General features: G+C 34.6%; 1 long non-coding RNA gene across 5 annotated transcripts; it reads right to left on the bottom strand.

Moving 5' to 3' along the window:
• Positions 1–6,035: 6,035 nt before the first annotated feature.
• Positions 6,036–16,117, bottom strand: LOC104232025 (uncharacterized). 5 transcript variants are annotated; one of them, XR_011406968.1, is made up of 8 exons: positions 15,938–16,117; positions 13,145–15,460; positions 12,846–13,060; positions 10,717–10,990; positions 9,955–10,079; positions 7,931–8,214; positions 7,742–7,843; positions 6,036–6,611 (listed from the first exon to the last, which is right to left on the bottom strand). It is a non-coding gene; the product is annotated as an uncharacterized lncRNA (long non-coding RNA). The 5 variants fall into 5 exon arrangements; XR_011406969.1 differs by lacking the exon at positions 12,846–13,060 and having other exon boundaries at positions 13,145–14,234; positions 14,318–15,460; XR_011406970.1 differs by lacking the exon at positions 12,846–13,060 and having other exon boundaries at positions 13,145–14,234; positions 14,378–15,460.
• Positions 16,118–25,360: the final 9,243 nt, after the last annotated feature.

The following is a 25,360-nucleotide window of genomic DNA, read 5'->3' as shown; positions in this document are numbered from 1 at the left end:
TAAACAGCAATACGACAATTAGTTCGGACAATCAGCCCATGGAATTATGAGACTAATTGGAACTTTGGACTAATATAATTGTAAACTCACCCAATGGAGGGTGGGTGGTGGGGTCCTCATCATGGCCATAGAAGGGGTTACTTTTTTAAGTAGTAATATCAATTTTGCAATTATTTTCTTGGTTAGAAATTTAAGTCTAATATATATCTATATCTATTTATACTATATTAAAAGTGGGAACTCCAAAGTTAAATTACTAAATTACCCCTTTAGTTAACCAAATAAATGCCCTAATTGATTTATATAAAAAAGATCTAAAAATACAAAGAGACGCTTGCCTTCGGACACTTAATACGAAGAGATTCCTCTTCAGACACTTTTAATTTAATACCTCACTTATTAACCTAATAAATTAACAAACATCCTATGTAATTTAGAAAAGGAAAATAGCCTACAAAGAGACACTAGGCATCAGACGCATATTTTCAAGAAAACGTTTTTAACATAGATCCGGCGAAGAGTTGCCACTATTTAGTTTTATCCTATCCTCTTTAAAAATCAAATCCCCCGTGGTTCTTTCTACTCACGCTTGGATCTTCTATGTAATGCTTTAGGTTCGACCTCATACTGCTCCTTCACTATACTGATCTTTTTTCTGAGTCATTATTTTCACACTTTTTTTCTCATGCACTTAATCGTTAGATTTTCGGTCCTGGTACTATTTTGTCCATCTACTTTCTTATCTAAAGTGATATTCTCTGGCTAAATATTGACTTGCAACTTCATTTCTACTTAAATTTTGTTTATTACTTTTTCTATAATTGAGTAAAGAGCAAGTTGGTCTATAATGATAAATATCTAAACAAGTTAGTGAACTAAAAACTTGAATGAAATAGATCTGAGGTAAAGGAATAAAACATGGTCTATTTATTAAGATAAGTGGAATTTGAGATTATATATGTTGCGGAAGCCAAATGTATATAGTGTGAATGAGCCGTAACTACTATACCAAAAATTTATGACAACCACCAAATAATAAATAAGACAATAAAGAACCAATAAAAGGAACACCAGAATTTAGGAGGTTCGGCCAATTTTGCCTACTTCCTCGGATACAACCAATATTTTATTTCACTCCAAAAATACAAGTGAAATAATACTAAAGAGAGAAGATACAGATGTCTTAAGAAGATAAGAAGGCAAATGAGATGTGTGTTTAAATGCTAAACATTAGGCCTCCTTTTATAGGGGAACATTCCCCCCAAATGAGGTCCTCTACCGATGTGGGACAATCTTTTGACAATCAACAAATCTCCACCTTGGCAAAATTCCACATCTTCAATTTTCTCTTAATAACAAATTTTGGTTGTGTCTTCATCTTCAATCTTCAGTGTTCAACAATGTTGATCAAATCCAAACAATGTTGAAACTTGACCACAGTCACCACTTTTGTCAGCATATCAGCAAGATTCTCTGTAGTATGAATTTTCTTCTCCTATGATTTCTCGTACGAAATGATACCGAACATCAATGTGCTTCGTCTTTGCATGATAAACTTGGTTCTTCGCTAATTTAATAGCACTTTGACTATTACAAAAAATTGTGATACTTTTGTGTCCAATACCAAGCTCTTTTAGCAATCTCTGAAGCCAAATTGCCTCCTTCACAACCTCTGTAATAGCCATGTACTCTGCCTCTGTTGTAGACAAAGCAACTGTTGACTGTAAGGTAGACTTCCAACTAACTGGTGTCTTTGCAAAAGTAAACACATAACCAGTAGTTGATCTTCATTTGTCCAGGTCACCCGCAAAATCTGAGTCACAATATCCAACTACAAACTGATTGCATTCCTGCTCAAAAACTAACCCAACATCTACATTATTATGAATATACCATAGAATCTACTTCACAGCTTGCCAATGTTCCTTTCCTAGATTATGCATATATCTGCTAATAACTCCAACAACTTGTGAAATGTCAGGTCTCGTACAGACCATTACATACATCAAGCTACCAACAACATTTGCGTATGGTACCTTTGACATATACTCTCGTTCAGCTTCATCTTTTGGCGACATAGTAGTACTTAGCTTAAAATGGGGAGCAAGTGGAGTACTAACTAGCTTAGTCTTTTCATTTATGCCAAAACATTGTAGTACTCTTTTCAAATATTCTTTCTGAGATAAACAGAGTTTCTTTGAACGTCTATCTCTTATTATCTCCATGACAAGAATATTCTTTGCCTCACCCAGATCCTTCATCTTGAACTCCTTCTTCAGTTGAATCTTCAACTTATCAATTTCTTCCGAATTCTTGGAAGCTATCAACATATCATCAACATATAGGAGAAGATATATAAAGGAACCATCTTTAAGCTTGCGCAAATACACACAATGATCGTACTTGCTTCTCTTGTACCCTTGCCGCAACATAAACTTGTCAAATCGTTTGTACCATTTTTTAGAAGATTGTTTTAATTTGTACAACGATTTTTCAAGTTTGCACACCATATTTTTCTTTTCAGCAACTTTGAATCCTTCTGGCTGAGTCATGTAGATTTTCTTCTCCAAGTTTTCATGTAAAACCGCAGTTTTTACATCCATCTGAAGTAGTTCCAAATCCAACTGTGCTACCAAAGCCAACATAATTCTAATGGAGGAATATTTTACAACTGGAGAAAATACTTTATTGTAATCAATTCCCTCCTTTTGAGCATATTCTTTGGCCACCAATCTTGCTTTGTAGCGAACATCTTCTTGGTTAGGAAATCCTTCTTTCTTTGCAAATAACCATTTGCACCCAATTGCTTTCTTTCCCTTCGGGAGATTGGCCAATCTCCATGTATGTTCTGATGAAGGGACTGTATTTCATCATTCATGGAAATCCTCCACTTATCTTCTTCTGAACTTTGGACTGCGTCTTTATAAGTGGTAGGAACATCATCAGCTACAATTGAGGCGTCACAAGCAACCGTCTCTATAAGAAGAACATGTTTTGTTATTGTCCTTTTTGGCATGTTGGTTGCTATTGATTCAAGTTGTTGTTGAGGTTCCTAAGTTGGAATCTCCCTCTCTACTGGCTCTTCTTCCAGAGGATAATCTTCATTTGTTTCCACCTCTGCTTCTTGTGTAGGAAAAATAAATTTTCCCTCAAACTCCACCTACTTAGAAGCACTCTCATTTTGTTTGATATCTTATGTTACCTTATTTACCATAGCAGATTCATCAAAGGTAACATCCCTGCTGAATATTACTTTCTTTGTCATAGGACACCATAAGCAATATCCTTTGACTCCAAAAGTAATCCCCATAAAAATAGCGTTCTTTGCCCTTGGATCCAATTTTAACTCTATCACATGATAATATGCAGTTGAGCCAAACACGTGCGAAGAGTCATAATCTACAGCAGGCTTTCCATACCATTTTCAAATGGTGTCTTGCCGTCAATAGCAGCAGATGGTAGACGATTAATGAGGTGGCATGCATATATAATTGCCTCAGCCCAAAATTCTTTGCCCAAGCTAGCATTGGACAACATACACCGTACCTTCTCCAGCAAGGTCCGGTTCATACGTTCTTCCACTCCATTCTGTTGTGGTGTATGTCTGACAGTGAAGTGTCGGACGATGCCATCATTTTCACAGACCTTATTGAAATGGTCATTTTTGTATTCACCTCCATTGTCTGTGTGAATACACTTGATCCTCCTGCCTGTTTTATTCTCCACCATCATCTTCCATTTGAGAAAAATTCAACACTTCATCTTTGCTCTTCATTGTATACACCCACACTCTTGGGGAAAAATCATCAACAAGGTTACAAAATAGTGTTTCCCACCCAATGAAGGTGTTTTGGAAGGACCCCAAACATCAGAGTGTACATAATCCAAAATGCCTTTAGTATTATGGATCGTTGTACCAAATTTAACCCTTGTCTGTTTCCCTTTGACACAATGCTCGCAAAACTCCAAGTTGCAAACCTTTACTCCCTTTAACAATCCTTGATCTCATTGAGTTTTTAAGGATTGTCCTCTAGCATGTCCCAAGCGCATGTGCCATAGCCTGTTGATTCTGCCCCTTTTTCGTCACTGGATGTCACTATCATTGTCCCAATAACTGTACTACCGCGATAGCGGTACATATTATTATTTTTTCGATTAGCCTTCATTACCACTAATGCACCGGAGCATACTCTCATCACTCCATTTTCTGCAATGATTTTGAACTCTTTTGATTCTAGGGCTCCCACAAAGATGAGATTCTTCTTCAAATCCGGTACATATCGAACATCTGTTAATGTTCTGATCATTCCATCATGATTCTTTAATCGTATTGAACCAGTTCCATATGAGGTAAGAGGGCTGTTGTCCGCTGTGTTGATGACTCCATATTCTCCTTCTTGAAAATCCACGAACCAGTCCCTGTTAGGACACATATGATAGCTACAAGCCGAGTCCATCAACCATATGTCTGATGATGTTGATGACTCTGCTGTAACTAATGAGAAGTCTGAATCATCACAATCAGCTACATTTGAATCCATAATATCCTTTCCATTATTATATTTGGCCTTATTCTTCAACTTCGGATAGTCTTTCTTCTAGTGCCCTTTTTTTCGACAAAAGGTACATTCATCTTTGCTAGGTCTAGATCTTGACTTGGATCTTCCATTCTTTGCCCTCGTTTGATTTTGAGGACGAACCCTCACAACTAGTGCTTCTCCTTCTTCACCCTTCTATTTTTCTCTCTTTCTTTGTTCATAGCTGTACATAGCCGAACAAACTTCTCTGAGAGAAATTTCGTTATTCCCATGGAGTAGAGTAGTTTCAAGGTGCTCGTACTCATCAGGAAGTGACCCCAACAACATCAAGGCCAAGTCACCATCATCAAAAGTTGCATCCATATTTTGCAAATCTGTGACCAACTTATTGAAACTGGTGATATGTTCATTCATCGTGGTACCAGGAACATAGGTGAAGCGAAACAGTCTCTTCTTCATGTACAATTTATTTTGACTGTTTTTCTTCAAAAATTTATCCTCCAGTGCTTTCCATAATTTACTTGCAAAAGTTTTCTTTGTGTATGGATATTTCTGCTCTCTAGCAAGGTAGGATCGAATGGTACCACAAGCAACACAGTTGATAATTCTCCAATCTCTTCTTCAATAACATCTGGTCTTTTTTCTTCAATGGCAAGATCTAGCCCTTGTTGAAAAAGGACATCTAGAACTCCGCCTTGCCACATCCTCAAATGTCCTGACCCGTTAAAAATTTATACCGCAAATTTCGCATTTGACACAATTCTAGTCATAAGCGAAGATGCCAATAATGACGTATTGTTGACACTTGATGCACTACAAAAAAAACCCAATTACCAACAAAAAAGATTTGTTGGTAAATTGATCAAATTGGTTGGCAATTTGAGCTACTAACAGATTACCAACAGATATTGATCCGTTAAAAGGCTCGATGGTAAATTTTACCAACCAGTTTGAATTTGTTGGTAAAATTACCAACTAAAAATCAGTTAGTAAACATCAAATGAATTCGTTGGTAATTTTTGAATCTTAAGTCCAAGATTTCCGTTGGTAAATTTACTAACCAAAATTCGGTTGGAAGTCCGTTAGTAATTTACTAACAGATAGAAAATGGATTAGTAAATTTGGTTTTTCATTATTTAAATTGTGTTTGTAATCCGTTGGTAAATATAGTAACAAGAAAAATTTCGTTAGCAACTACAATAACGGATAACAACTTGGTTGGTAAATCCGATAGTATAATTTAAAAAATACATTGGTAATCGGTTGGTAATTTTATTTATGGAAAATTTCTGTTTAGTAAATTGTTAGTAATTTACCAACAAATTTCATATTCGTTATGAAATATGGTTATTTATTTTTAAATAAAATTTACTAACAAATTGTAAATAAATGTGTTACCAAATGTTACAAATTAAATGGGTATGTTAAAAAATTTATTTTTAATAACTGTATTACTACTAATTTAAAGCTTTAAAAGATCTAAAAAACACTTAAACAGAACAAAAAACATAATAGCACTTTATAAATAATTATAATATCTGTCATGAAGTTGAAAGCAGAATTCGAAACGTGTCTAACATAAAAGAAGCTAAAATAAATCTAAATATTACTCGTGTCATTATTTGACGACGAGTCATGTCTAAGAGAAGGCGGTGTAGGTAAGCCACTTATGAGGACCGACATACGGTTTTGGAGTAGTTGATCAACTTGCTCGCGCACCTCTTGTTGCATTTCGTGTCTCATTTCTTCACGCATTTCTTCTCTCATTTCTTGTCTAATCTCTTCTCTGATCTCTGATCTCATCTCATGCTTCATCTCTTCTTTAATTTCTTGCAAACGATGTCCGACACATTCATTCACCCGAGCATTAAAGTCTAGATCTTGAAGCGGAGATTTCGAACTGGAGGATACACCAACATGCCCAAAGAAAGGAGCTTGAGAACCAAGACCATAAATGCGTGCCTTCTTAACACCAGACTTCGTCCAAATAAATTTGTAAGAAATCAACTTAAGGAGGCTCACTGGACCTATTTCAGGTTGAGACGCAGACGCAATTTTAGACATTATGGCATCCTGAAAGCAAAAAAATAATATAAACTGTATAATAACTTTTGAAAGAGAAAACATCAAGACATAGTCAGAAAGGCAACAAAATTGAAAACTTAAATGTCAATAACAACACCTTAAAAATAATTGTTTTGATGTACAAAACAGTGTTTCTCCCTACAAATTGCATTACTTGTTTGTCATCAACTTGTTAATCTATCAGATAAAGAAGTAACAATTTTCAACAATGACATATTCTATAGCTTAAATGTGCAGATTTATAAAATATCAAAGGTAAAGTAAGATGGAAGTCTAACTCCTGTTCAAAAATCCAATAGGTTTTGTTATTCTATAGATAAAATAATTAGTTAAGGAGCATACAAAGGTTGTGTTACACTCTTATTTTATGATACAATTGTATGAAGAATCGGGCAAGATAGGTTATAAGGTTACTACAGTGAAAATTACTGCTACTGGGAACAATAAGTCACAAAGGAAATGCAGAGAAGATCATATGCCTTTAAGAAATCAAAACTCAGTATTGGACACAACTGCAGAACCTAATATTCTTAATAAAGACTGCAGTTATGAATCTCAGAGGAGTTTCAATCACACAGATAGTATACTACTTTAAAAGGAAAAGGGAAAAGATTATAAACAATATAATGGCAACATACCTTATAAAGCAGATGTACTGTAGATCTAATTGTTGTATTCAAAAACACTTTCTTAGAGGAATATCTATACTCTATAAATCCAAAGGATAAATGAGCACATTTAAATGCAAAAATTCTACAAGAGAAAAATTTAAAAGAGCTCAATGAATCATCCGGCGACAAGAAAAATAATTCATGGAAAAGATGATGTCAAAGACATGAGAAAAGGTTTCTAAAATATAAACTCATTAGCACATCTTCATGTTTTTAGAGGTCACTGCAGAATTGAAGGCTACTTTATTAGCTAAAGATACTACTGAAAAGAGAAAAATGCAGTGTGAAATATTTTTTTTCTTTATTAAAAGTACCAGAAGTTAGTTTCTTTGTATATGACTTACCATGAAACCTTTATTATTATATTTAGTTTGTGTTTCTAAAACTAGCAGCCAAGATAGATGCTTTACTTTTACTTGTCAAGAAATGACAGTCAAGGTAACTTACATATGTGCTCCTAGATTTCTGGTCCACAAACTCCTTGTTCGCCTTGACGTGTGTCGTTCTCGGAAGCTCATGTGGATGTGGTTGTCTTCCTAGTTCTTTAGCCTAAAATTAAAAATCACATTCACTATATTAATACATAATGATTAGCTTTGGAGATATTATAACTTGGCTAAAGTAAAATGAATATACCAGTATTTTTGCATGTTCTCGTTAAAGCCTCCTGTATGGAGTGAGGGACCAGATCCTTCACCACCTTTCTCACTTAGTCGATTCCTTGAGCACTACGCGGACTTGGCTTTAAAAGCCTCAGTCTCCCAGTGAGGCTTCCAGCTCTCCCAAATAGATACTGGAATATGTTTGTGCTTCGTCTCATCAAGTCTTGCTTCAGACAGACCCTTGTATCGTTCTGCACATTTGCTCATAAACTTATCCTTTATGGCACTTTCAATTGCAGTATCCCATTGAAATCGTTTCTGTTTGAGAATATGAAATGAAAAATAACATAAGATGTTGATAACAACAACAACAACATACCCAGTGTAATCCCACAAGTGGGGTCTGGGGATGGTAGTGTACACAGACCTTACCCCTACCTTTAATAAGGTAGAGTGACTATTTCCGTAGACCCGCAGCTCAAGAAAGATAAAGGGAACTCCAAATAGGAATAGCTCCAAATATCTAAAAGGAATTAGAAGGAACTTCTAGCCTAGCTGAAGAAATTTTTTTACTGATCTAGAAATCAAGTTAACAACAGAGATCATCAACCAAAAACTAAGAAAGAACTGTGATCCCTCAAGATAGCAAAAACCTTCGCCCGTCACAATTATTATCAACATAGAGGAGCAAAAGTTTATGCTTATTCCATCCTTACTGTTGTGGTCATTATAAATTTCCCCCAAGTTCTTCTCAGACGCTGGCGCTGTAGGACAAATCAGTCATATAATTGCTCTGTCAAGGTACTTGATACTATCTTGGAATAGATTTATTAATAGACTTAAGCAACTAAACAAATTTGAATGGGTAGGCTATTTATTGGATTGTATTTTCTAAACTTTGCAGCATAATGTGACAATCTCTCTCTTTTTTTAGGACGTTCTGGTAATGTTCCTATTATAGAGGAGTTGGATCTTTTGTAATGGATCTATTCCATTCAAAGAGTGACCTAGACATATATGTTAATTTTGACAACAGTTCAATTAAGATTTCTCATGAGAAGAAGATTCAAACTCTCAGGAAATCTGCAAGGAAGCTATATGCATTTCAAAGTAAATCTTTGAGTTAATTCCTTTTTTCCCCTCTTGATACTGTTTTCTCTTCATGGATTACTTCCTTTGTGTCTCAACCTAACTTTTAAGTACATTTTACATTTGATAAATGAAAATGCTTGGACCAGAACTTATACAGTCATATGTATATTCCGGAAGTTGAAGGAAATATGATATCTTAAAATAATTCATACAGTAGTTACTTCATGCATTTATACATTTGGCAGAACAGGAAACTAACTAGTACAATATTAAGGTATAAAGTTTTCTGTTTTGCATCTTTTTATCTTGCACGACTGATTTGTAGGTAATTATAGCAGCATAAAAGCACTAAAAATAAGAAGTCTTGGACGTTAGAAAAGCTGTTATATATATAAGGATTATGATTTTCACTAATTATGCCACAAAAAAAAGATATTGCAACGAGAGGAATTCAAGTATTGTAAAATTCTGATAAATGTATTACATTTGTAATCAGCAGAAGGATATTATGAAGAAAAAAGCACCAATATGACGAAACTAGAAGGACTTAACCATGATTACAAGGTTTCACAAAGATGTAAGAGATAGGATACCACTTTACTTCTGATAGAATCAATAGCAGTAGATGAAGTATTTAGGATCTCATTCATGATATCATAATTTCTCCCACATTTTAGGTTGGACTACTGAAATTATCTGTACAGAAACTAAAAAAGTAAAGAACTGCATTCTCCCTAGCTAATCATAACCATCCCATGTCTCCTATACATCTCGACATTTAAGACTACTAACCAGATTTTGTTTGGCTACCAACACTAGTATCAATCAAATCAGAGATGCCAGAATCATCGAACCGGTATTTTCTGGAATCCGCACAGAACAGATGAAATACAAGATATTGATACAACAAAAATTTAAAATGTACAAAGTCTATTATTAAAATGATAATTAGTACTATAACTTTACCTTAAACTCTTCCCAATAGAAGTCTCTTGTCTCTGGTATAACAGACTTCCAATTATGTCCTTTATGATCCAGTTTCTCCTTGAAGATTTTTGTGACAGATCGAGCGACTTGATTGCCCGGCTCCACTTGAGTGAATAAAAAACGAATTATTTTCTGACTTTATTCCATTTAAAGTTTTCATATTCTTTCAAGAAGCATTTGAGAAATAACGGAAATTACTTAGTCGGTGCTTAATAATCATCAAGAGGGACATTCTTCTGTCCATCTTCTTACAAGAGTCAATTTATATTTTTTGTGTGAAGTATAAGTAATATATTTATTTTACACAATTACTGTAGTAAATGAGTTGTTGCCTCCTAACTAGAGTTATTTGAAAATATAAAGGAATTAAGCTTTTCTCCATAAGACGATTCCATGAGCATATTCATCTAAAGTCATTGTCTAGTCATATTGAAAAGGATAAGAACTTTCCTGCTTTCTCTAGTTTCTTTGGTAAGAACACCCTGCTATTACAGTAGAAAATCAGATGACATATTCATTTGAAGTTCTTGTCCTACGTACCATATAAAAAAAATTCTCTAGCTGGAATACTATAACAAATTATGCCTCAATGTGTCTGACCCAATAGTATAAATATGTATCTATCTTTCTAGATGCTAAACAATCAGGTATGAATTCACAAAGATGCAATGATACACACGTTATAAGCACAAAATAGAAATGAATAAAAAAAATATAAATGGATGACACTCGTGCTCTTACCCTCCAGGGACGATTGTAATTGGGATACGGGTACCACCAATTGTGTTTGAGGAACTTGCTGACCGGATTTCATCTCCAGGTGCACCAAGATCAGAAGATGAAGATGGTAAGGATCTGTTTATAGTTGCATCTGAATGTGGCATTTCTAGTACCGGAGGTTCAGGTGATAATGGTGATTGATTAGATGTGGGACTCAACATCTCAGGAGATCTCAATGAATTTGCATTTCTATTTTCAGCATATCTACGTGCTCCACCTCCCCTAGGTGCCATATCTGCAATTCCAAAGTCATATGTAGATGAACAAATAACATAATTAATGAATTATGGTCGCTTCTAATTAAATACAGTAATAAGTAGTTAATTGATATATTATTCCAAAAGTAACTAACTTATACATTAGTCCAAGAACAGGATGTTATGAAAAAAATAAGACATACAAGTATTAATCTAGACATAGCAGATTAAAAAGACAAACATCTTAAAAGGAACAAACTTACTTTATAAGTGTTTCTTACTGCACCTAAAGAATACAACTACTTATCCTCACAAAATGAGAGTGAGGGTAACGGGTCAAACAAGCAAGCGAAAGAACTATTAAATACAAATACTTAAGTTAAAAACATCCAAGAACCCATAAAATATGAAACCTAACAACTTTTTCCCAAGAAATGTAAAATCAAATAGTAATAAAAACAAATTATATACTATGTTTCATTCATTCAGACTCTATACTTGAAGAGATTGAAGCATTTTGACTCTATTCACTGCCGTTTTCATCATATGGCTATTCATCCTCATTCTCCTCATCCTCATCCTCATCTTCATCTGATCCAAATTCAACATGAAGTTCTACCTCATTATCTAAATCATGATTCTCGTGGACCTTGTCTCTTATGTTTATGAATTCACCATTTGGATCATTCAGGAGAACAATTTCATTGTCAGGTACCACACCAAATGTTAAACCATCTTCCTCAGATTGGAATGGCTTAACATCATCTTTCGGAGGTGACTGTGAAGATGATGAAGGCATGTCCGTAATATCCCGTGCTTTTATTTTACACACAACTCACCAGTCACTCTTATCACGTCGTAAGCTAGGATAAGTTGCATAATACACTTGAGCCGCTTGCATTGCCAAAACAAATGGTTCATACTTTTTTAATTTCTTTTCATGGTTGATATCCACAAGTTTATATTGTGGGTGAATCTTCATTCCTGCCTTTGGTATGGGATCAAACCACTCACACTTGAATAAAACAGTTCTCTTTATATACTCACTACCCTTATACTCCAATTCAAGGATATCAGTTAGCACACCATAGTAATCACTATCATCTACACTATAATTAGTTCCTTTTATGCATACACCACTGTTGCTGGATGCTCTAGAAGAACTGCGGCTTTTGGTGTGAAATTTAAAGCCATTGACAATATAACCAGTCCATGGTTGTGCTGTTCGACACGGACCTTCTGCAAGGGCCTTGATGAACTGATTATCTATGTGGACTCGTGCTTGTAAAAGAAAAATAATTAGAGTTGCTCATAAGTGAGGTAAGAATAAGTGGAAGGATATTGTACAAGTACTCACATAACTTTTAAACCAACAACAACAACAACAACAACCCAGTATAATCCCACCTAGTGGGGTCTGGGGAGGGTAGTGTGTACGCAGACCTTACCCCTACCCTGGGGTAGAGAGGCTGTTTCCAAATAGACCCCCGGCATCCTTCCCTCCAAGAACTTCCCACCTTGCTCTTGGGGAGACTCGAACTCACAACCTCTTGGTTGGAAGCGGAGGTTGTTTACCATCAGAGCAACCCCTCTTGTCACTCACATAACTTTTAAACCATGATGCAAAATCTTCATCAAGTTTCCTATCCACTTCCTTCTCCGTAATTTGTGGGAAATTTTGATGAAGGGAGTCAATAAAAATCCTTTGAATCACATTCAAGAAAATTATATATTAAGTGTTTTGATGATTTTGCTAATCTATAAATGAAAACAAAAGCTTGAAGTCTTACTCAATATACGGGTGTACTGCACAATTTAATAAAATATAAATATGAGCTGCATCAAGTTCTTCTTCAGTCATATATCTTGGTTTACATCTCCCAAATGTTTTACCTGGATAGGTAAATATCGAAAGATTACCATCGCGTTCATCCCGTTCACTTATACCACCATCATCATTCCGTGAAACTTTCCTATGCCTTGTGTAAGCATGAGGTTCGAAGTAGTGTGAAGAAAAAGATGAAGCTTCCTCAACTAAATATGTATTGCATATGGATCCTTCAACCTATGCCTTATTTCGAATATTGTTTTTTAATTTTCGAAGGTTTCTGGAAATAACACATAAGCTCAAATTGTGAGTCTTTCATGATTATGAAAATGAAGTGATTGAATTAATATCAATGAAATCTTACCTTTCAAACGGGTACATCCATCGATATTGCACCGGACCTGCTATCCTTGCTTCATAAGCAAGATGCACGGGAAGATGTTCCATTGAATCAAAGAAGCTGGGAGGGAATATACGCTCCAATTTACAAAGTATTTCAGGTATTTCTTGTTCAAGTCTGACCATATCCTCTTGCCGAATTGCCGTAGAAGTGAGATCCCTAAAGAAAAAGCTCATCTCAGCAAGTGGTTCCCAAACCTTTTGTGGTAATAGCTCACAACATGCAATAGGGACCAATCTTTGCATGAATAAATGGCAATCGTGGCTTTTCATACCAAATAATTTATGTTTTTTCATGTCCACACACATTCTCATATTTGAGACATATCCATCTGGAAATTTTAGATTTTCCACCCATTCACACAACACTTTTTTTGACTTCTTGTCTAGTGTGTAACAAGCTTTCGGATATTCACCACCAACAACATGTAATTCAGGACATCGACAAAACTCTTTCAAGTCTTCTCTAGATTTAGGATTATCTTTTGTTTTACCATCTATATCTAGCACTGTGTTGAACACATTCTCGAAAAAGTTTTTCTCGATGTGTATAACGTCTAGATTGTGCCGAATGAGATTTGTACTGCAATATGGTAAATCCTAAAATATGCTTCTTTTCTTCCAACCAGAAAACTTACTAATTTTGCCATTAACAATATCAGCCCCAAGCTCTGTTACCTTTTTCAACCCCAATTCATTTATCTCCTTCAAGATATCATCACCAGACCGTATTGGGGGAGGATGCGTTGTGACTGCTTTGTTCTTTCTAAATGAATTTCTATTAATTTTGTATGGATGATCCAGTAGTAGGAACTTACGATGATTGTCAAACCAGGACTGTTTGCCATCTTTTGTCAGAGTAAAAGCATCTGAATTCTCCATGCAATATGGACAGCTAGCCTACCCGCAGTACCCCACCCAGGCAACATCGAATATGCAGGAAAATCACTGATTGTCCACATCAAAGCAGCTCGCATGTTAAAGGTTTGCTTCTTAGAGATATCATATGTGTCCACACGTGTACTCCATAGATTTTTTAGTTCAGCAATCAAAGGCTGCAAGAAAACATCAAGTTTTTGCTTAGGGTTCTTCGGCCCAGGAACTATAACTGACAAAAACAAATAGGACTCTTTCATACACATCCAAGGCGGCAAGTTGTATGGTGTCACAACTATTGGCCAAGATGAATATTGTTGACCTGTTTGTCCAAATGGTTGAAAACCATCTGTGCATAGCCCCAATCTGACATTACGACTTTCAGCTGCAAAAGATGGATGCATCTTATCAAAGTATTTCCATGTGGGTGCATCTGAACAGTGACACATCACACCTTCTTCAACTTCATGCTCGGCATGCCATTGTATGTGTGCAGCAGTCATGTCGGAAGCATATAGGCGTTGCAATCGTGGAGTAATGGGAAAGTATAACATCTGTTTGAATGGTACAAGATTTCTCTTTGAATTAGATATTTGCCTAGTAGGCTTGTACCTGGGATGACGACAAAACTTGCAATGGCTAAGTTCACTGTCTTCTCCCCAAAAATCATACAGGCATTAATACAACTGTGAATTTTTTCTACTGGCATGTTCATTCCCTGCATTAACTTCTTAGTTTCATAGAAATTTTTTGGCATCAAGTTATCACGAGGAATCATCTCATTCACATATTGATAAATGTCATCAAAACATCTATCAGACAAATGGTGTTCAGACTTGATATGCAACAAACGTGCAACAACTGACAATTGAGACTGTGTTTCACAGCCAGGCCACACTTCTTGATTTGCAGAATCAATCATATCATAAAGTTTCTGCGCATTAGGGTTCGGCAATTCATCCATATCACTCGGATCGAATGAGGGGCCAGCAGCGTCAAGGACCATTCTATGGTATGAAGTAGATGATCCATGCTCATCAATTGCACCCATATTTGTTGATGCAGTATTCATAGTCTGATCACAATTTTGTGTCTCTTGATGTTGATCTATATTTCTCGTAACCTCATTTTCTCCATACAAGTACCATATATGATATCCAAGTACAAAGCCATCACGCAACAAATGCTCGTGGACCGTAAGAACATCTTCAAAATTTCTATTCTGACACTTTTTTCGATTACATGGGCACCTTTGTCTCTCACCATCCCTCCCTTCCTGATGATTCTTTGCAAACTCAATAAATTGCTCAACACCCCTTAAGAATGCTGGATTATACAAACCTCTCGTTAACCTTTTGTACATCCACTCACGATTTGAAGTCATTTTTCTGACAAACTTTCTTTCCTGATAATGTAAAAAAATTACAGTAGCATTTACTGATTTCTAAAAATCTTTGAACAATAAAAAAAGAGTACTAATAATCAAATTAGGCCTCAAATTCCCGTTATAATGAGCACAAGCTTTCAAATATTTAGCAAAAAAATGGCAAAATAAATGTTCACATAGAGATTGGAAGAGATAGTTACACGCCAATAACAAAGGACTAAAAAAAAATTTAAAGAATGATCGGATGTTCCTATATTCTTCAAAAAAAGAAACGAGTCCTTTGTTTGAAATCAAGAGAAAAGTCGGACAACAAAAACAAAAATTAAGTGAAGCTCACTAGAAGTATCTGGTATCCTTATATTCTGTCTTCTTTAATCTATATAAGCTATCAACTACAAAATATACGGATTCAATATTTATATAACCAAACAAATATAACATATCAACATATCTACAATATACTGAAAAAATTAGATTGATAAAAAAAATACTTACCACTTAGCCGAATGGATTGTGGAATTGAGAAGAATCCATACGATAGCTTGTGAGAGGCTGCTTGAGATAATCTTTCAGTTGGGAAAAATAATTGCAAGGATTTAGCATATTGTGGTCGTGGGTAGAAGAAACTGAAAGACGCGGGAGTTCTATGTAATTTAGGAGATGGGGGAGAGTTTAGGCGGCATACTTCTTTATTTTTTCTTCTTTTTATTTAATTTCTTCATATTTTCTTTGTCTCTTTGGAAATTTTTCAATTTATATCGCTTTCTCCATTTTTCTTTTTGAGTATTTTAGTAATTTCATTTTAGACTCTTCTACTATGTTCTTAGTAACTAGTCACATGACATATACATGTATCTTTGGTTATTAAATTATCATATAAATTTAATTGCACCAAACTATGTGTATAAAATAATAAAAAATAATTGCACTCATGTTTAAATTACAAAATATAAACTAAGTCCAAAAATATTTTACAGCTAATTATCTACAACTTGTTTGGATGGTTGTTACCTATTGTATTGTATTATATTGTTACTTTAAATACAATATTTCTTTTGATTGTTACTAAAATTTTATCTTATCGTATCGTTAAATCCGTCGTTACTAACGACAAAAAGTGCCACTTTATGTAACGACCGATTTGGTGTGGTCGTGCTGTTACCTTGTCTTTTTCTCTCATCTCACCCTTCATTATTATTAAATAATTTTATTTTATCATTTACCTTACCTTTTTATATAATAATTTTACCCTATATTATAATTTTTCTTTATAATATTGCAAGTTTATTCTTCATATTGCTGGTGCATGATATCATGAAACAATGGTAAACGATACAATTTATCCAAACATTGTATTCATCAAACGATACAGTACAGTAAAATACAATATAATACAATACGATACATTGTGAAATGATATGTAACAACCATCCAAACAAGCTGTTAATGTTCAAATATATAACAACAAACAACAACGACCCAGTAGAATCCCACCAGTGAGGTCTGGGGAGGGTAGACAATATGCAGATCTTACCCCTACCCCGGAGGGAGTAGAGAGACTATTTCTGGGAGACCCTCGGCTTATAGACACTAGATCTGTAATAACAAAAACCCAAAATAATATCAGCAACGTGAGAGATAACAAATAAATGGAAAAGCAGTAGCACAAATAATATGCAAAAGTGTGAAACATCACATAAATCGCTAGCAGTTCTAGACAAAATACTATCATATTCGTCGGAACAAAGAGGAAAACAGGGACAAAAAGAGGAAAACCGCTCGACTACCCCTTAACCTACAACCCTAATGCTCGACCTCCACACCTTCCTATCAAGAGCCATGTCCTCGGAAATCTGGAGTCGCGCTATGTCCTGTCTGATTACCTCGCCCCAATACTTCTTAGGCCGCCCTCTACCTCTTCTCGTACCCGCCAAATCCAACCGCTCACACATCCTAACCGGAGCATCTAGGCTTCTCCTCTATACATGTCTGAACCATCTAAGCCGTGCTTTCCGCATTTTGTCGTCCACCGGAGCCACGCCTACCTTTTCCGGATATGTTAATTCCTAATCTTATCCAGTCTAGTGTGCCTACACATCCATCTCAACATCCTCATTTCTGCTACTTTCATCTTCTGGATATGTGAATTCTTGACTGGCCAACACTTAGCTCCATACAACATGGCCGGTCTAACCACCGCTCTATAGAACTTACCTTTGAGTTTCGGTGGCACATTCTTGTCATACAGGACTCCAAACGTCAACCTCCATTTCATTCACCCCACCCCAATACGGTGCGTAACATCCCCGTCGATCTCCCTATCTCCCTGGATAATTGACCCTAAGTACTTAAAACTTTCTCTCTTGAAGATGACCTGAGAGTCAAGTCTGACTTCCACATCCGCGTCCCCCGCCACTTCGATGAACTTACATTCCGCATATTTCGTCTTAGTCCTACTCAACTTGAAACCTTTAGACTCCAGGGCCTACTTCCATACCTCCAGTCTCCCATTAACGCCATCTCGCGTCTCATCAATCAGAACTATATCATCAGCGAACAACATACACCATGGCACCTCACCTTGTATATGGTGTATCCGTGCGTCCATTGTTAATGTTCAAATATGCAATGAAATTATTACTAATACTAGAATTTATAATTAATATTTTAAAAGGTGTACGCATAAGGCAATGCATTTTGTCTAAACACAGGCGAGACGTAAGCCTCAAGATGCGAAGCATAAGCCCCATGGATAATTAATTTTTAATATTTTAAAAAGTAATACCATAAACATACAAAAAAATAAAAAAATAAAATTACATTAAAATATTAAAAAATCAATATATATAGATATTTGCAAAATACTTTTCTCTTATATGAAAAAGTAAATAACGTAAAGATACATTACACCTATAATATAACTATGATGATACATAACTAGAGTTGTAAAATGATACTCTAGTACCTAATAATTCAAAAATAAAAATAGAAATAATATAAAGTTATTGTTTGAACATCTAAAACTATAAAAAAAATAATCACAAATACAAGTTATAATACAATTAGAACATCTTTTGAAATAAAATCACCATAACAATATCTAAACAGGGTGATACCAAAAAAATTAAAATTAGAGACTAATTTGAAAAGAATACATTAAATAGACTATAAAAACAGTGATGAAGATATGCCTAAGAAGGAAGGTACAAGCTATGGAGAATAATTAAGTACCAGTGTTTGTAATAGTTTAGTAAGTTTAAACAATAGTAATGTCCTACAAGACTATATAACTTTGGCGTAAGTTTTTGCTTATACTAATATATACGCTTCCTTATCGTTCAAAAACAAAAGCTATGGAGGACAAAGCTCTTGGCTCCAATTACTATTTTAGTGTGATTGTGTCACCACCCGTTCTTATCGTGGGTCGTGAAGGCATTCAATGTTGCCATTAAACTAACCAACCATAAATTATCACCACAATTGATCGCCCATAACACTTTAAAAATTAAATAATAAAAATGATTAAGCCGTAGTAGCTTATGGGATCATGATAAAATACTATAATATCTTCATCAACCTACGGAATATAAACAAAACATAAAACAAAATAATGTATAGCAAATACAGCCATGAACATCTGCTTAAAATCCTCAAAATTCGGTGTCTCAAGTGCACTATTAAAAGGCATGCCAAGTCACATTAAATGAAAGAGCCAATAGGACCATGCCACATATCAAAATGACAAAGCATGCCAAGTCATATTAAAAGGCTAATGAATTCGTACCACATGTGCAAGTGATATGTTCTGGCCAATCAGATGTGGCCATATCATACTTAAATTTGATTGGTCGGAAAGAGTTTGTTCTTATTACAACTCCTTCCTTCCACAACTATAAATAGGAGTCTTCATAACTCAGGAAAGAGACCAGAAGTTATAACAAGGAAGCAAGAGAGAGCTCGTGGATCAAACACCGCTACAAGTTTCAAGCTTCAAGCAATCAAGTTCAAGCTCAAGTACGAAGAACAAATCAAGTTCAAGTTCAAGCAATCAAGCTAAAGCTCAAGAACAAGATCATCGTTCGTGGCAACAACTACATATTCAAGATCAAGATCAAGATCAAGATCAAATGCCTTTGAATTTATTTAATATTGAAAAGAAAAATCAGAGGATTCATAGAGATTGTACACTCATATTATTTGAAATCAAATACTACGATTGTTGCGATATTTTTCGATCTTGATTTTATTTTCTCGACGCAATTTATTGTCTACACATTGTAAGTAATATTAACAACTAATTTTAATCTGTTAATAAATTACAAACCACAATCTTAATCTGTTAATAAAATAGTAGTACCACTAATTAGACAATATTGATCAGAAAGTCCCTGTTTCAGAAAATCTCATTTGGCTTTTCAAAAAAGCATAACCGTCATTAAAAAAAATGTAGCAATATATCAGACTTGTTTCAAAAGTTGTTAGTGGATTAAATCAAAATTTGATTTATGGAAAAGTTCATATGATATATATTGAGAGAAAAAATTAAAGGTTTCTACCTCATTTGCCTTTAGTTTCTACAAGTACCAGTAGTTGACAATCTTTGGAAACTGTTGGGGAGTAATTAAACAGCATCAGCGTACGTAGTAGTAAAAAGTGATCACAGATTAATATTAAACCCTGTTTTTTATAAACCGACAATAAATTAATTCCATGTGTAATAAGATGGCTTATTTGTTAGAACATGCGCAGCGGAAGCAAGCATACAATTCAGGCATCAAATACATATAAACTAGACAACACAATAATAAAAATATTAGAAGCACTAACTTCTTGAAATAGTTGCACAAATCTTCCAAACAGCAAGAACCCAGGGTTGCAGTCTTCTGTTATTTGCCTAGTAAAACCTTGGACTATTTTACTTTTGGGTGGGCAAGAACAATACAACTCTAAGAAAGTGAGGTATTGGGTGAAATTAGTCTTCCTTTAATAGAGTTATTTTTAACCGAAAATTCTCCTCCAAAAACGTGTAGGATTCTCATTCTACAAGTAGAATCCTACTCCAACTCTATTAGATGACTTTTCTCCCAAGTCACTTTTTATCCAAGTCTTGTCCAGGTTTTTACTAGGTATATCAGGTACCGCATAAATAATAAGAGGCTACCAATTATAGTATTCATTCGAAATTAGCATGAATTAATTCTTACTATAATTAATTGCAATTTATTCCACTAAAAAACTGCAATTGAACTCCTCAATATGTATTTCGAAAATTCAATAACACTTATTTTAACTCCCCATGTTAAGATCTCAAATACCAGTTAATTAAATTAAATCACTTAAAATTTAATTTAATCAACTAATTAAATCCTTTACAATTCCGTTTAAAACATTTCATGTGACGTATACAAAATTCACCTGCCAGGTTTTCACATAAAAACTTATAAGCTTACATAAAGGAGTATATCAAACTCAAAAACGAGTCATGGATTCTATCAACTAATTATTATTCACAAATGTTATTCGTTATTGTTCAAACTATTAGGCATACACTAACTCTAAATAGAGTCGTACCTTTTGATAAATCAAAACAATAAACAAATTACATTGATCATAATAATTATATCAAGATTAGGAGTATAAGCTCATTTAATGAATTAGAGAAAATATTTTATATATTCAGTACAAAAACATCTTTTCTCTACTTGGTCCGTTCAATATACACTGAGTATACTAACACAAGAAGTTGGAGTAAAACTACTGCCATAATCAAGATAAATTATACTATAATCTTACGCTACAATCATCAAGATATTTTGTCCAACAATATTTTTGATTGTGAACATAGTTTATTAATTATGAGAACAAACAATTTAATCTTATGTGCATGAGCTAAGACTCCATACACTAAATTGTCTACTATATAATTAAAAGGACACACATGTAACATATGATTTATTTAGAATAATACTTTATTGAATTGAATAAATTAAATAAACAATTGTTCCATAAAAAATAAAATATGATACTACATCTAAACCGCATGGTTAATAGTATATCCCAACAATCTCCCACTTAGACTCATAACCATGTGTCTACTACTCTAACACCCATTCCTTCTACATGCTTGTCAAAAATCTTCTGTGCCAAGCTCTTTGTAAACGGGTCTGCCAAATTGTCCTCTGATGCAATCTTCAACACTCTTGCATCACCTCTCTGAGTTATGTCCTGAATTAAGTGATATTTACGCTCAATATGCTTACTCCTTTTATGGCTTCTTGGTTCCTTCGAGTTTGCAACTGCACCACTATTGTCACAATAAAGTACAATCGGTGCTTGAACTGAAGGAACCACATTTGCGAACATAGTTTATTAATTATGAGAACCAACAATTTAATCTTCTGTGCATGAGCTAAGACTCCATACACTATGAAATCTGAAATGGAGTCCATGTACTCCAATCAAATCTGGGATCTTGTAGAACCACCTACTGGAGTCAAACCCATAGGTTGTAGATGGATCTATAAGAAAAAGAGAGGAGTGGATGGAAAAGTGCAATCTTTTAAAACTAGGCTTGTTGCAAAAGGGTTTACTCAAAAAGAAGGGAACGATTATGAGGAAACCTTTTCGCCAGTAGTCATACTTAAATCCATTAGGATTCTCTTATCCATTGCTGCTCATTACGATTATGAGATCTGGCAAATGGATATCAAGACCGCTTTTCTAAATGGAAGTCTTGATGAGTGCATCTATATGGCACAACCAGTTGGTTTCATAAAAAGTGACAATGAGCACATGTATAAATTAAAGAAATCCATTTATGGATTGAAACAAGCTTCTAGGGCATGGAACACTTGTTTTGACGCATCGATTAAAATCTTCAGTTTTGATCAATGTGAAAATGAGTCTTGTGTCTATAGGAAGTGGAATGGAGATAAAGTTACATTTTTGGTTTTATATGTCGGTGATATTTTGCTCATAGAAAATAATGTGAGCATGCTAAATTCAGTAAAGGAATGGTTGTCCTCACGTTTCGATATGAAATACTTGGGATAGGCAGCACATATCCTTGGGATCAAGCTTATGCGAGATTACAAGCAAAGTATATTAGGCTTGTCCCAATCACTTTATATTGATACTGTTCTTACCAGGTTTAGCATGCAAGATTCCAAGAAAGGGTTTCTCCCTTTTAGACATGAAATCTCTCTGTCAAAAGATCAGTCCCCAAAAATGACTGATGAGATAGAAAAGATGAAGGCGGTCCCTTATGCTTCTGCTGTAGGGAGTCTTATGTATGTTATGCTATATACTAGACCTGACATCTGCTTTACTGTTGGCATGGTTAGTAGATTTCAGTCTAACCCTGGTTGAGAACACTGGACTGTTGTTAAGCATATAATCAAGTACTTGAAAAGGACTAAGGATTATATGTTGGTGCATCACTCAGGTAATCTTGCACCCATTGGCTATACTGATTCAAATTTTCAGTCAGATAGAGACTCAAGAAAATCTACCTCAGGATATGTTTTTACCTTAGGAGGTGGAGCCATAAGTTGGAGGAGCATCAAGGAATCAGGTGTTGCTAATTCCACCATGGAAGCCGAATATGTGGTTGCATCTGAGGCAGCTAAAGAGGTTGTTTGACTCAGGAACTTTCTAAAAGAGCTTAATGTGGTTTCTTCGGTTCAAGCACCGATTGTACTCTATTGTGACAATAGTGGTAGTTGCAAACTCGAAGGAACCAAGAAGCCATAAAAGGAGTAAGTATATTGAGAGTAAATATCGCTTAATTCGGGACATAACTCAGAGAGGTGATGCAAGAGTGTTGAAGATTGCGTCAGAGGACAATTTGGCAGACCCGTTTACAAAGAGCTTGACACAGAAGATTTTTGACAAGCATGTAAAAGGAATGGGTATTAGAGTAGTAGACGCATGGTTATGAGTCTAAGTGGGAGATTGTTAGAATATACTATTAATCATGCAGTTTAGACATAGGATTATATTTTATTCTTTATGAAACAATGTTTATTTAATTTATTTAATTCAATAAAGTACTATTTTAAATAGATCATCTGTTATATGTATGTGTTCTTTTAATTATGTAGTAGACAATTTAGTATATGAAGTCTTAGCTCATGCACAGACGATTAAAAGTCATATGATATATATTGAGAGAAAGAATTAAAGGTTTCTACCTCATTTGCCTTTAGCTTCTACAAGTACCGGTAGTTGACAATCTTTGGAAGCTGTTGGGGAGTAATTAAACAGCATCAGCGTACGTAGTAGTAAAAAGTGATCACAGATTAATATTAAACGTTTTTTTTTATAAACCGACAATAAATTAATTCCATGTGTAATAAGGTGGCTTATCTTCTAGAATGTGAAAATCTTCACAAGATCATGATTGCCTGTTCTACTAATTAAAGAAAAGATGGTCAGCTGTCCGCCAAATACCAACAGTTTCCCCAAATATTTCCTAGAAATCTTTGATCAGATAACCTTACTGTTGATTAAAGAAATGGTGTTATCATTTCTTAAAGTTGATCTCATTTTTTAAAATAACAATTGTCCAAACAACGAAACAAAAGTCAATCAAGTTGTCGCTTTTTATGGCCAAGCCTTTTAAGGGCCGTTTGGCCATAAAAAAAATATTTTACTCTTTTTTTTGGGCAAAAAATCACTTTTTTTTTGGAATCAATGTTTGGCCGTGAAATTTTTAAATTTCACTTAAAGTTGAATTTTGAAATTTTTCGAAAATTTTAAAAACTCCAAAAAGGTTTTTCAAAATATTCACTTCAAATTAAAAAAACAGCTCCAATTATATTCATGTCCAAACACAACTCTAATTTTCAAATACCATTTTCACTTGAATTTTTTTTCCACTTTTTTTTCCGGAATTTTACCATTCTTATGTCCAAACGCCCACATAATCTTCTATACTGATTTTTAATATTCACTAACTTTTCAATAATAGGAGCACTGTTATAAAATAAAAGCAATGCAGTAAAATGTAAATAAGAAGAGATAGAAAGAAGGAAGAAGTCTTTTCTTCTTTCACTTTGGTGTATCTTTCCATTGCAATTACATATAGGCATAAAAAGTAAAGATGATGGACATAAAGTAGGAGATTTAATATTTAAGCTATTCACAACATGGGCATCCAATGTAGCATCCAATATACAAACTATGATATTCACAACATGGACATCCATTGTAGCATCCAATGTACAAACTATTTATAACACTCTCCCTTGGATTAATAGTGTGCCTCATTAAGAACTTACAAAAAAAATATTGGGATGTACATAGTTATTTATAATATGCATTGCTTGCTGCCTCATTAAAAACCTTACCAGAAAAACCCAGTGGGACAAAACCTTGATTAAGGAAAAGAGTGCAGCGTGTAGTTACTCCCCCTGATGAAAAATCACTTAATGTCTCGAAGACGACGCATTCCAATCTTATATATCAGCTTTTCAAATATTGAGGTTGGTAATGCCTTAGTGAACAGATCAGCCAAATTATCACTTGAACGAACTTGTTGTACATCTATTTCACCATTCTTCTGAAGATCATGAGTGAAAAAGAATTTCGGTGAAATGTGTTTTGTTCTATCTCCTTTGATATATCCTCCTTTCAATTGAGCTATGCATGCAGCATTGTCTTCATACAATATTGTTGGAATATTCTCTTTCGAAGAAAGACCACATGTTTGCTGAATGTGTTGAGTTATAGATCTTAACCAAACGCATTCTCGACTTGCTTCGTGAATATATGTTTAATACCATTCCAGTGTCTTTGTGTTAGCAAAGAACTAAATCTTGCCAATAAGCTTACTGAGAAAGCTATATCTGGTCGGGAATTATTGGCAAGATACATTAATGCTCCAATTGCACTAAGATATGGTACTTCGGCACCAAG

Source organism: Nicotiana sylvestris, chromosome 4 (genome assembly GCF_000393655.2).
Source record: "Nicotiana sylvestris chromosome 4, ASM39365v2, whole genome shotgun sequence".
In the NCBI taxonomy this organism is placed as follows: domain Eukaryota; kingdom Viridiplantae; phylum Streptophyta; class Magnoliopsida; order Solanales; family Solanaceae; genus Nicotiana; species Nicotiana sylvestris.
This window is presented reverse-complemented; position numbering and strand designations above follow the sequence as displayed.